This window comes from Carettochelys insculpta, chromosome 1, assembly GCF_033958435.1.
Source record: "Carettochelys insculpta isolate YL-2023 chromosome 1, ASM3395843v1, whole genome shotgun sequence".
NCBI classification, from domain to species: Eukaryota; Metazoa; Chordata; order Testudines; family Carettochelyidae; genus Carettochelys; species Carettochelys insculpta.
The window spans coordinates 347,610,921-347,624,477 of record NC_134137.1 but is presented as its reverse complement, the minus strand read 5'-3'; positions in this window follow the sequence as shown (position 1 = coordinate 347,624,477).

Genomic DNA, 13,557 nt, shown 5'->3' with positions numbered 1-13,557 from the left:
AGCCTTTTTAGGCGACAAATCTGAGGAACTCACTCAGATTGAAGTGACATTAGAGGAGGTTTTGGAATTAATTGATAAGCTGAATAGTAACAAGTCTCCAGGACCAGATGGCATTCACCCAAGGGTTCTGAAAGAACTCAAATGTGAAATTGCGGAGTTATTAACAGTGGTCTGTAACCTATCCTTTAAATCCACTTTGGTACCAAATGACTGGAAGACGGCCAATATAACACCAATATTTAAAAAAGGCTCTAGAGGAGATCCTGGCAATTATAGGCCGATAAGTTTAACATCAGTACCAGGTAAATTAGTAGAAACACTAGTAAAGAGTAAAATTGCAAGGCACATAGAAGAGCACGAATTGTTGGGCAAAAGTCAGCATGGTTTCTGCAGAGGGAAGTCGTGTCTGTCTAATCTATTAGAATTCTTTGAAGGGGTTAATAAACATGCGGACAAGGGGCACCCAGTGGACATAATATACCTAGATTTCCAGAAAGCCTTTGACACGGTCCCACACCAAAGGCTTTTATGTAAATTAGGTGGTCATGGGATAGGAGGAAAGGTCCTTTCATGGATCGGGAATTGGTTAAAAGACAGAAAACAAAGGGTTGGAATAAGTGGTAAATTTTCACAATGGAGGGGGGTAACTAGTGGTGTTCCCCAGGGCTCAGTCCTGGGACCGATCCTGTTCAACTTGTTCATCAATGATCTAGAAAATGAGGTAAGCAGTGAGGTGGCAAAGTTTGCAGATGACACCAAGTTGTTCAGGACAGTCAAAAGCAAAAGGTATTGTGAAGAACTACAAAAAGATCTCAGCAAACTGAGTGATTGGGCAGCAAAATGGCAAATGAAATTTAATGTGGGTAAGTGTAAGGTAATGCATGTTGGAAAAAATAACCCAAATTACACGTACTACATGATGGGGTCAAATTTAGCTACGACAGATCAGGAAAGGGATCTTGGAGTTATAGTGGATAGTTCTCTGAAGACATCCACGCAGTGTGCAGCGGCAGTTAGTAAGGCAAATAGGATGTTAGGAATTATTAAAAAAGGGATCGATAATAAGACAAAAGATATCATACTTCCCCTATATAAAACTATGGTACGCCCACATCTCGAGTACTGTGTGCAGATGTGGTCTCCTCACCTCAAAAAAGATATATTGGCATTAGAAAAGGTTCAGAAAAGGGCGACTAAGATGATTAGGGGCTTGGAAAGGGTCCCATATGGGGAGAGGCTAGAGAGACTGGGACTTTTCAGTTTGGAAAAGAGGCGATTGAGGGGCGATATGATAGAGGTATATAAAATCATGAATGGTGTGGAGAAAGTGAATATAGAAAAATTATTTACCTTTTCCCATAATACAAGAACTAGGGGACACCAAATGAAATTGATGGGTAGTAGGTTCAAAACTAATAAAAGGAAATTTTTCTTCACACAGCGCACAGTCAACCTGTGGAACTCCTTGCCCGAGGAGGCTGTGAAGGCCAGGACTCTATTAGGGTTTAAAAAAGAGCTTGATAAATTTTTGCAGGTCAGGTCCATAAATGGCTATTAGCCAGGGATAAAGTATGGTGCCCTAGCCTTCAGAACAAGGGCAGGAGATGGATGGCAGGAGATAAATCACTTGTCTTCTGTTCTCCTTCTCTGGGGCACCTGGCATTGGCCACCGTCGGCAGATGGGATGCTGGGCTTGATGGACCTTTGGTCTGACCCAGTATGGCCATTCTTATGTTCTTATGTTCTTATAAGAATTATCACAAAATAGGATTCAGATGCATCTGATTATTTGTAATTTGTAGTGCAGTAGTGGTTAGATGCCCAGATCAAGTTCATTGTGCTAGATGCGTTCCCAATACTGTGAGAAAGTTCCTGCCTCAAAGAGTTACAATCTAAATCAATAAGGAAAAAATAGTGAAGAAAGATGCAGGCATAGATAGGTGAAACTACTTATTAGAGGACAGAGTTCATCCAAACCAGAGCAGAAATAGAACCTACGTCTATTACTTCACTCTCTTCTAGCCCATGCCTTTGTTAACAGAAGAGGAAGACAGGCAGGTGTAGCAAACAACATAATGTGTTGCCACAAGAAGGTTACAACTTAGTATCTTCACTCTCCAAAGCCATTGGGAAACAGCAGCACCTCACAGTCAAAAACACACTAGCATTAGTTTGATTGGCTCAGCACTGTGGTCCAGAGTGAGCTACATCTCTCTCTCTTTGGATGTGTCTACACTAGGAACTAACTTTGAAGTTAGGCACTGCTTTGAAGTAGGCAGCAGAGAGTCTCCACACATTTTCCCTTACTTCAAAGTTAATTTCAAAGTAGGGAGCCCAGCTTCAAAGTCCTTACTGAATTTCTGGGAATGGAGTAGTGCCCTACTTTGAAGTTTAACTTTGAAGTAGGGCATGTGTAGATGCTCAACTTTGAAGTTGCAACTTTGAAGTTATATTTGCAGTGTAGACACAGGCTTTGGGGGAAGAGAGGCCCACCACTGTGATGAGGGGATTACTTAGAGTACAGCCAGGGAATGGGAAGTAAAGAAAAATACATAAATCCTTGAGGATTTCTTTCCCATTTTTCCTAGGGAGAAATAAAATTTACAGCATAGCAAAAGTACAAGTCAATAGAGTATAGATTTCATCTTAATTTTCCACACACCCAAATCAATATATATGATAAAAGGAGCAGGACTCCTTAATCCATAAGATCCATGTATGTGGTGCATTGTGCCTGTGATAACAAATCATTTGTAGATGAAAGATTTACAAGAATGATTTAAGAGAATAGACTTTTTCAATAAAGAGCAATGCTGTATGGTCTTTAAACTTTGGTGTTTACAATGCTAGTTTTTCCTAGCAGAAATCCAGATGAAAAAAATTAATGATAGAAACTGAATGCATGCATTTCAGTTCTGAATTTTTTTCTTTTCTCCGCTCGTATATGGAGGTGTGGGTATTGACTGTTTTTAATCAAAATTGCAGCAAACTGTAGGGCCTCACACATTAGTTATGAGGTTAATCTCCAGCTTTTCCATGTAGGGTATATAATATAATAAAGTGCATGACAGCAGTGCTACCATTGTTTAAATCTTAATCTTGACTTCATTGCAAATGTGGAAAAGATGAATGGCAATTTTAGCTGACATGACGCATAGACTATGAGTTGCCAAGGTACATTCAGGCTACGTCTACACGTGCACCCAACTTCGAAATAGCTTATTTCGATGTTGCGACATCGAAATAGGCTATTTCGATGAATAACGTCTACACGTCCTCCAGGGCTGGCAACGTCGATGTTCAACTTCGACGTTGCTCAGCCCAACATCGAAATAGGCACAGCGAGGGAACGTCTACACGCCAAAGTAGCACACATCGAAATAAGGGAGCCAGGCACAGCTGCAGACAGGGTCACGGGGCGGACTCAACAGCAAGTCGCTCCCTTAAAGGGCCCCTCCCAGACACACTTTCATTAAACAGTGCAAGATACACAGAGCCAACAACTAGTTGCAGACCCTGTATATGCAGCACGGACCCCCAGCTGCAGCAGCAGCAGCCAGAAGCCCTGGGCTAAGGGCTGCTGCCCACGGTGACCACAGAGCCCCGCAAGGGCTGGAGAGAGAGTATCTCTCAACCCCCCAGCTGATGGCCGCCATGGAGGACCCCGCTATTTCGATGTTGCGGGACGCGGATCGTCTACACATCCCTACTTCGATGTTGAACGTCGAAGTAGGGCGCTATTCCCATCCGCTCATGGGGTTAGCGACTTCGACGTCTCGCCGCCTAACGTCGATTTCAACTTCGAAATAGCGCCCAACACGTGTAGACGTGACGGGCGCTATTTCGAAGTTACTGCCGCTACTTCGAAGTAGCGTGCACGTGTAGACGCAGCCTCAGAAAGGAGAAAATATCTGTCTAAGACTAAATCTCTCAATGTATCTATATATAAACATTTTGAAAACCCCAGTGGTATTCATTAAATTCTATATCACAGAAAAAGAAAAAGAAAACTTTTCATGTGGTTTCATTTCTATTTTCCTCTGAAGTAAAATATAGCAACAGGCTTAGAGTTTAACAAGGTAAATTACTCTTTGTTCAAGATATACTCTACCACAAAAATAATCCAAACAGCTATTAAGCTGATGCTGGTTATTTTTAAGGTTGCCCATCAAATATATCCAGATAAGTACTGGCTTTTTGTACAGTCTTGAAATTCTGCATTTGACAGATTAGTGAATCTGGAGATATAAATGGGTATTAGCTCAACACCGACTTGCAGAATATGTTTTCTGTAAAGATGAGTAATGTTACTTTGACTGCTTTGAATGTTTCTTTGAGTTTGTTAAACTCCATGTCCAAATAAAAGCAGACACAATTATGGATACTTTTAGACTCTTCCAAGTCCTATATATGAACTTTTCTACTGATAACATATCAGAAAAGATAAACACAGTTAAAATACCAAACCTTTCAGAAGAAAACAAATGTATTGAGGTTAACACTTTCTTTTAGTCTTTGCCTCGCTTCCATTACAATTTTTTTCATCTGCTTTTTATAAATATATGCATCAGTATTTAATAAATTAAACAGATTTTATACAGTGAAGAAATTTTGATATAACTATTTCTCTACATTTTTCTTCTTCCAGAGGCAATACATTGGTATTTAATGTTATAAATAAATATTGACTGATTTAATTGAACACAGAATAGGGCATCATGTTATAGGGGTTTGTCACTCATTTACTTGAGATTAATTGACTTGATAGGTTTATAAGTAGATTTTGAAAGGAAGAACCTAAAAATACAAAACAATGTAATTGGCAGTACGGGAGGACTTCTTTATAAGCTACCGGATTCTTTCAAATAATCAGTGAAAAAAGGTGCACTTCTGCAAAAATTTCAAGCTTGAATAAAAAATATTTGATAATGCAATTCTCTTTACTCTTCCCATGAGCCTAAAACATTATTTTAGTTAAGTGCAAAGTTTCAGTTTGGCAACTTAAGTCGCTCATAATACCTCTCGAATTACAAATTCATACAAAAATCCATTCTGCAGAAGACTGAAAGTTTAAACAGTCTCACCGGAACAAATCAAAGATTGTTGGCATCCTGTGAATTAATGATAGGTTAAGCTCAAAAGTATCAAAATCTTTTCACCAAAATCTTTTTGAGAAAACAGGTTAATGACAAAAGGAGTTTTTATACCAACAGTGTCTGCTATCGGTGGAAATATTTGAATGTTTGTCAAAAACCCAGACAAACCCAGAAAAGTTTTATTTTTGACAGAAATCTTTAATAACTTGATTCAGAAACGCTGCTTCAAAGCTAAGGAACTGTAGTTCTGTCCCTAATCTCCACTATGGACCAGGCATCTCAGATAGACTTCATCTCCAATGATACAACACCACCTCCTGACTGAAGAGAGGAGACTGTTTCATCTTGGAAGAAGTAGTCTGACCAGAAAGCCTGACTTACAGTGGTGACTAGGAGCATAAGACACATGGACTATAACTCACATAAGACGTTGAATCAGCATTGTCAGTTTGAATTATTTTGCTTGTTGGCTGCTTTTTATTTTTATTTTATTTTATTTTTTGTTATTTGGATTTATTAAAAATTTTGAGTTTTTTTCTGCTCTCCACTTCTTCTTCTCTCAGATTTCTGTCCCCAACTCCAAAGCTAAAATTACCCCTCTTCTTCTTGCTTTCTTCCCTTCCTCGAAAAATCTCCTAGTTAATTCACAGTGTTTCTCTCTCTCGGGGTTGCTATTATGGAAGTAAACAACAAAGTACATAGGGCATCGGGGGGCAGCCTGGATTGGCAGTGAGAGGGAGAGGCTCACTGCCACTCAAGCTCTCTGTGACCCACATATTCTACTGTTTAAAATGGCAATACTCTGAGGGATATGAGGAGAATGTGCCAACTATTGATGGGACCTGCATTTCAAGGCCTTGCTCTGCTTTCATTCATCAAGCCATAAGAACTCTTCTTATCAAGAACTAGTGGTCACCAAATGAACTTAATTGGCAGCAGGTTTGAAAAAAAAACAATAGGAAATATTTTTTCACACAACTCACAGTTAACCTGTGGAACTCTTTGCCAGAGAATGTTGTGAAGACCAAAACTAAAGTATAGTTTTAAAAAGAACTAGATAAATTCATGGGGGATAGGTCCAACAATGGCTACTATCCAGGATGGGCATGGACAGTTTCCCTAGCCTATGTTTGCAAGAGGCTGAAAAGGGTGACAGGGAATTGATCACTTGACGATTGATTACCTGTTCTGTTCATTCCCTCTGGGACACCTGGCATTGGCCACTGTCAGAAGACAGGATACTGGGCTTGATGGGCCTATGGTCTGACCCAGCATGGCTGTTCTTATGTTCTTATCCAACTTTGGTGTTGGCCATGCTCCCTTCCACCTCCAGGGAACAGACTCAGCTCAGAACAAACCAAGCGCGAATGCTACTACAGTAAGCAAAGCATAATAACGTAAGTATGGCCATAAGAACATAAGTACTGGGTCAGACCAAAGAGCCAATTAGCCCAGTATGCTGTCTTCCAACAGAGGCCAATGCCAGATGCCCCAGAGTGAGTGAACAGTAAAGGTAATCATGGAAGTAATCTCTCCTGTCATCCACTTCCAGCCTTTGACACACAGAGGCTAAGGACACCATTCTTACCCACACTGGCTAATAGCCATTGACGGACCTAACCTCCATTAATTTATCTAGCTCTTTTTTGAACCCTGTTAAACTTTTGGTCTTCACAACATCATCTGGCCAGGAGTTCCATAGGCCTACTGTGCGCTGGGTGAAGAAAAACTCCGTTTTGTTACTTATGAACCCGCTACCCACTAATTTCATTTGCTGGCCCCCCAAGTCTTATGTTATGGGAGCAAGTAAATAACTTTTCCTTGTTCATTATTTCCACTACCAGTCATGATTTTATAGGCCTCTATTGTATCCTGTTAGTCTTCTTTTTCTAAGCTGAAAAGTCCCAGTCTTTTTAATCTTTCTTCATATGGCACTCATTCCAAACCTCTAGTCATTTTTGTTGCCCTTTTCTGAACCTTTTTGTATGCCAATCTATCTTTCTTGAGATGAGGCAACCACATTTGTATGCAACATTTTTATGGCTGACCTGGAACAGTGCTTCCTTAGCTCTTGTCCCCTAGTGGCCCTCCTCTACATCTTCATCATCTGGACCCATGGGAGACTCTAGAAGAATTCAGCTGTGATTTCAACAGTTTCCACTCCACCATCAACCTCAGACTGGACCAGTCCACACAAAAGATCCACTTCTGGACACTACTGTGCAAATCAGTTATGCCCACACAAACACAGCCCTATACCAGAAATCTACTGACCATTATGTTTATCTACATGCCTCCATCTTCTATTCAGGGCACACCAGATGATCCATTTTCTACAGCCAATCACTAAGTCACAACCACATTTTCCCTAATCCCTCAGACAGAGACAAACACACACAAGACCTTTACCAACTATTATTAAAACTACAAACCCACCTGAGGAAATGATGAAACAGATTGACAAAGCCAGATGTGTACTCAGATACTACCTGTTACAAGTCAAGCCAAACAAGGAAAATAATAGAATACCACTGACCATCACCTATAGCCCCACACCTAAAACCTCTCCAGGGTATCAATAGTGATGTACAACCTATCCTGGACTATGATCCCTCACTCTCACAGACCTTGGACCAGTCCTTGCTTATAGACAGCCCACCAACCTGAAGTAAACTCTCACCAGCAACTGTACACCATACCACAGTAACCCTAACTCAGGAACTGATCCCTGTAACAAACCTTGATGCCAACTCTACCCATATATCTACACCAGCGACACCATCACAGGACCCAACCACATCAGCCACACCATCAGGGGCTCATTCATCTGCACGTCTACTAATGTAATACATGTTATCATGTGCCACCTATGCCCCTCTGCCATATACATTGGCCAAACTAGGCAGTCTCTATGTAAAAGAATAAATGGACACAAATCGGATCTCAGGAAGGGTAACATACAAAAACCTGAAGGAGAACACTTCAGTCTCCAGGGACACTCAGTAGCAGATTTAAAAGCAACCATCTTGCAACAAAAACACTTCAAAAACAGACTTCAGAGAGAGACTGCAGAGCTGTAATTCATTTGCAAATTTGACACCATCAATTTAGGAGTGAACAAAGATTGGGAATGGCTTGCCAACTACAAAACCAGTTTCTGTTCTCTTGGTGTTCACAACTACACTTCAGCTGCTGGAAGTGGGCCATATCCTTCTTGACTGAATTGACTTTGTTAACTCTGGCTTTCATCTTGATTGGTAACTCACTTCTTTTCATGTGCCTGTATATTTATATCTTCCTCTGGAACTTCCACTCCACGCATCTGATGAAGTGGATCCTTTGCCCACAAAAGCTGATGCTCCAATAAATCTGTTAGTCTACAAGGTGCCATAGGACTTCTTATTTTTACAGATACAGACGAACAGAGCTACCCCTCTGATATCTGTAGCCTTATTTGTAAAACACTGTTAAGATATGTAGGTGCCCTAATTTCAAGTCATTCCTCTGTATCAGAGAGAGTGGAGAGAAATTTGGGCTTTCTATATCTCAATTCAGTGCCATAATCACCAGACTAAGGACCGTAAAGGAAATTCCTCTTGCTACTATCTTGTGAATAAAACCAATAGCCCATTGTCACCAAAACTAGTTGGCAAATTATTGTCAAGTTAGCCAACAGTTTTGGGTCAATAAATAGCATCAGCTGGCAAATAAACTATTGGTGCCTGAAACTCTGGGACAGGGGACAAGAAGGGGGTGTTAATATCGTCACAAAATCAATCTGCTGAGTTTCAGAAAGAAATATTTCTAAAGATACAGTGGACTTCAGAATTCAAATTATGCACATCAGTTGGTCCACATATAGTTTATCAGTATAGTCCAGCAGACTCAAAGTTGTTGTATGTTTTTTTTTCCCTATAAACCATTACCAGCTTCTCCTATGGCTCTTCCAGTGCACAAGAGAATGAAAAGCAGGAACAATGCTGTCAAATTAAAGGCATGTGACACGACTGGTTTTGACAGCAACAAAACCAGAGTGTTTGATGCTTCATGAACAGTACAAATATCTCAGCATTTGTTCTATTTTTAACTGATGTCATCATGAACAAAAATAAAGTTACATGGAATGCACAGAGCACCAAGCCACTGTGGATCTAATTTGAAAATCACCTCCAATGGGATTTGTGTTCACTGTTCATCTAAGTGACCAGGGTTTGGCAGTGAAGTGACAGAAACAGCTGCCTACTAGAGTTCTGATCATATTCACACCACATGCCCTAAGCTAAAATCCACCAAAAGGTTTGTCCAGTATAACCTACAGCTGTCAGAGTACCCTGCTTTCTGACAAGATTATTTCAAGCAAATGATGGCACTGAAGATGATTTACAGGAAAAAAATGTGGTTCTGCGTGGAAACCCAGAAATGACATTCGAAATGTATTCCTCTCTCCTAAAATGTCATACACATGTGCCACTTTGTATACTTTTTCGTAGGACTCTGCATTATGCCACACCTCTACAGCTGCGTCTACACGTGCACGCTACTTCGAAGTAGCGGCACCAACTTCGAAATAGCGCCCATCACGTCTACACGCGTCGGGCGCTATTTCGAAGTTAACTTCGACGTTAGGCGGCGAGACGTCGAAGTCGCTAACCTCATGAGGAGATAGGAATAGCGCCCTACTTCGACGTTCAGCGTCGAAGTAGGGACAGTGTAGACGATCCGCGTCCCGCAACGTCGAAATTGCCGGGTCCTCCATGGCGGCCATCAGCTGGGGGGTTGAGAGACGTTCTCTCCAGCCCCGCAGCTCACTGGTGGCCGCGTGGAGCGGCCCCTTAAAGGGCCCCTCCCCCGCCCTGACTGCAGGAGGCTGAGGCGACGTGCAGGCTCCTGCCTGTACACACGGCGGCGAGCCTGCACAGCCCTCAGCCCCTGACAGCAGCCATGGCTGCCCAGCAGCCCCCCAGCGCCCCCAGGGGACCCCCCCCAAGAGGAGCCACAGCAGCCAGGGCAGCCAGAGGACCACGCAGTCTGGGAAGCGGCAGCGGGGCCCCTCTTGGACGGAGGCCGAGATGCGGGACCTGCTGGGGCTCTGGAGCGAGGAGGAGGTGCTCCAGGTAATGGGGAGCAAGAGGCGGAACGCGGATGCGTTCGCTCGGCTGGCCGATGGCCTGGCTGCCCGGGGTCACCCTGCCCGCACTCCGGACCATGTCCGGAGTAAGGTCAAGGAGCTGCGGCAGGGTTATGCCCGGGCCCGGGATGCGGCCAGCCGATCTGGGGCCGCCCCCGTCACTTGCCCCTTTTACAGGGAGCTCAGGGACATCCTGGGCTCCCGGCACACCTCCTCCCCTCCGGCCACCCTTGACACCTCGGCTGACGAGCCCCAGCAGGCCCTGCAGCCGGGCTCCGCCCCGGAGGTAAGCCCCGCACCCCGGGGGTCCCCCCCGGAGGCCATCCCCGGGACATCGCGGCAGGAGGAGGAGGAGGAGGAGGAGGAGGGGGGCTCCTCCTCCACCGATTCCAGCCTGCAGATCCTCTTCCTGCCATCCCGGAGCAGCAGCAGGGCCTCCGACCCCCGGGGATCTCCGGACCGTGGGAGCGGACCCACAGGTAGGTACCCCTCTCTGGTGGACACCCCGGGGCTTGAGGGGCGGGGGGAACAGAGATGTGTCCAGGGCCCCCCACACGCTCACATGGCCATGGCCCCAAGGACACCAGGGCCATGGCCCTCACAGCACTGCAGCCATCAGCCCCTGACCCCCGCCACCCTGCATGACAGTGCCATGCCCCATCCCCGGGCCAGGGGGGAGCGGAAACTCGAGGGGCCCCCGGGCGGAGGGGGTCAGACACCCCGCAGCAGCAGCATGCGATGGAGTGGGGGGAGTGCCAAAGGGAGACTCAGGCTACATATGAGCCACCCGAGCTGAGGAGCTCCCAGGGCCAAAGGAGGATCCTGGCGCTACAGCTGGCAGGTGACACCTCTGCCCTGAACAAACAGGAGGGAGGAGCCGAGCTGGCTTGGAATTGGGGGGCGAGGGCGGGGGCCACAGGTAGAGGCTAGGGGAAGGGAGAGCTGGTAGGCAGCCAGCCAGAGGAGGGGGAAAGCTGCATCCCAGAGGGGCCCCCCTTGGGGTCTTCTCCCCACGACGGGTTGGAAGGACTGTCTCTTCCGACAGCTGGTGCTGTCACTCCTGCCAGAAACTGGCCATCTGTGGCCTAAGAAACCTCTCCTGCTCTCAGACCCTGCGGGGTGAAGTGAGAGTCGCTCCCACCAGGGGACGGGCTGCAGGGCAGGGGGACCCCTGAACCCCATCCATCACAGCAGCATCTCCCGGGGACAGGGATGGGGAACCTGCAGCACAGGGCGGGGGGGACAAAGGCCACGGCTCGGGGCCCACACTAACGCCTGTCTCCATTCTTCTTTCCCCCCTCCTCTCCTGTGTCCTGCACCTGCACCTGCACCATCCGAAGGACCGGAAGAGAGCGCCGGCGAGGCATCGGTCGTCCCGGAGACCCCTCCGGGACCCTCGCTCCAGGCCAGCCCCTCGGCCAAGGAACGACCGGCCCCGCGGAGGGCCAGACGGCGGACCCCGCGCCTGCTACCGGCGGCGGCCACAGACCCCCAGCTGCTGGCCATCCACCGCCGGCAGCTGGAGGTGTCGGAGCAGCACCTCCGGCTGCAGGAGCAGGCGCTGGCCTGGCGCAGAGAGGCATGGGGGGCCTTTCTGGATACCATCAATCGGCTGATTGATTCCCTGGCCCCCCATGCCGCGCCGGCCGCGCCACCGCCCGCCATGCCCGCTCCTGCAGCCCCACCACCGGCTGCTCCAGCCGTCGCTGGGCCGTCCGCCATCACCCCACCACCTCCCCGCGAGGGCCACCGCGCTGAGGGACCCCTGGAGCCACCCGCGACTCGCCGGCACTGCTACCTTCCGGTGGAGCCCGCTCCCACCCAGCCGCGCACCAGACTGCAGGCCCGGCGGAGCTCCCGGCTGGGCACGCCCACTGCTGGGCTGTAGGGGCAAGGGGCCCAGGACGTGGCCCCCCCCTTGTTGGACAGACTTTGGGGACTGGGTGGGTGGTGTGGGTGTTTCCCCTGTTTGCCCCATCCCCCCCTGTACATAGTTCTCCCCGTTCTCCTCCCTGCTTTTTGTTTTTCTTTCGATGGCGCACAGTGCTTTCATTTTTATTGTTGTACATAGTTTTATTTGTGCCCATCTTGGTTTTGTTGAATGTTTGTCCCTCCTTTTTGGTTTCTGTCTCACATATATATATTTTTTTATTTAAAAAAAAAAAATCGTGAGGACAAAAAAAACATTTACGTTCACCCACAAGTTCGTGCTGTCATTTCTCCTGGACAAGTGGGGGGGGGGGCGGTGGGGTGCTCCATGGTGGTGTGGGCGTTGGGGCAGGAGTGTGGGGGAGGAAGGGGCGGGCAGTAGGGGGCCTAGGCACAGTTCACCCCGCAGCCTGGTCGTCGAAGTGGGCCCGCAGAGCCTCCCGGACCCGGGTCCCCTCTGGGTCCACCTGCCGACTGGGGGCAGCAGGTGGCTGGAGGTGTGCCCTGCTGGCCTCGGCGGCCCAGCCCTGAAGAAAGCTCTCCCCCTTGCTCTCCACGAGGTTGTGCAGGGCGCAGCAGGCACCCACAATCTGGGGGATGTTGTTGGGGCTGGCATCCAGGCGGGTGAGGAGACATCGCCATCGTCCCTTGAGGCGGCCAAATGAGCGCTCCACCACCTGGCGTGCACGGTTCAGGCGCCCGTTGAAGCGCTCCTGGCTGGCGGAGAGGTGGCCCGTGTAGGGGCGCATGAGCCACGGCCGGAGGGGGTAGGCCGCATCCGCGATGATGCAGAAGGGCATGGTGGTGTCCCCCAGAGGGATCTCCTGCTAGGGGATGTAGGTCCCCGCCTCCAGCCGGCGGCACAGGCCCGAGTTGTGGAACACCCGGGCGTCGTGGGTGCTGCCAGGCCAGCCCACGTAAATGTCCTGGAACCGTCCCCGGCTGTCCACCAAGGCCTGCAGGACGACTGAATGGTAGCCCTTCCGATTGACGTATCGGCCTCCACTGTGGTCCGGGGCGCGGATGGGGATGTGAGTCCCATCCAGAGCCCCGAAGCAGTTGGGGAAGCCCAGGGTGGCAAAGGCGGCGACAGTGGCACGTGGGTCCCCCAGCCTCACGAGCCTGTGCAGGAGCATGGAGTTGATGGCACGCACGACCTGCAGAGAAAGCACATGGGACAGCCCCAATGAGGGGTGAGCAGGGTGTGCATGGCCCTGCCCTGCCCTGCCCTGGCCCCCCTGCCCTGCTCTGCCCTGGCCCCCCTGGCCTGCTCTGCCCTGCCCTGCCCTGCCCTGGCTCCCCTACCCTCCCCTGCCCTGGCCTGGCCCCCCTACCCTCCCCTGCCCTGCCCTGCTCTGCCCTGGCCCCCCTGCCCTGCCCTGCCCTGGCCCCCCTGCCCTGCTC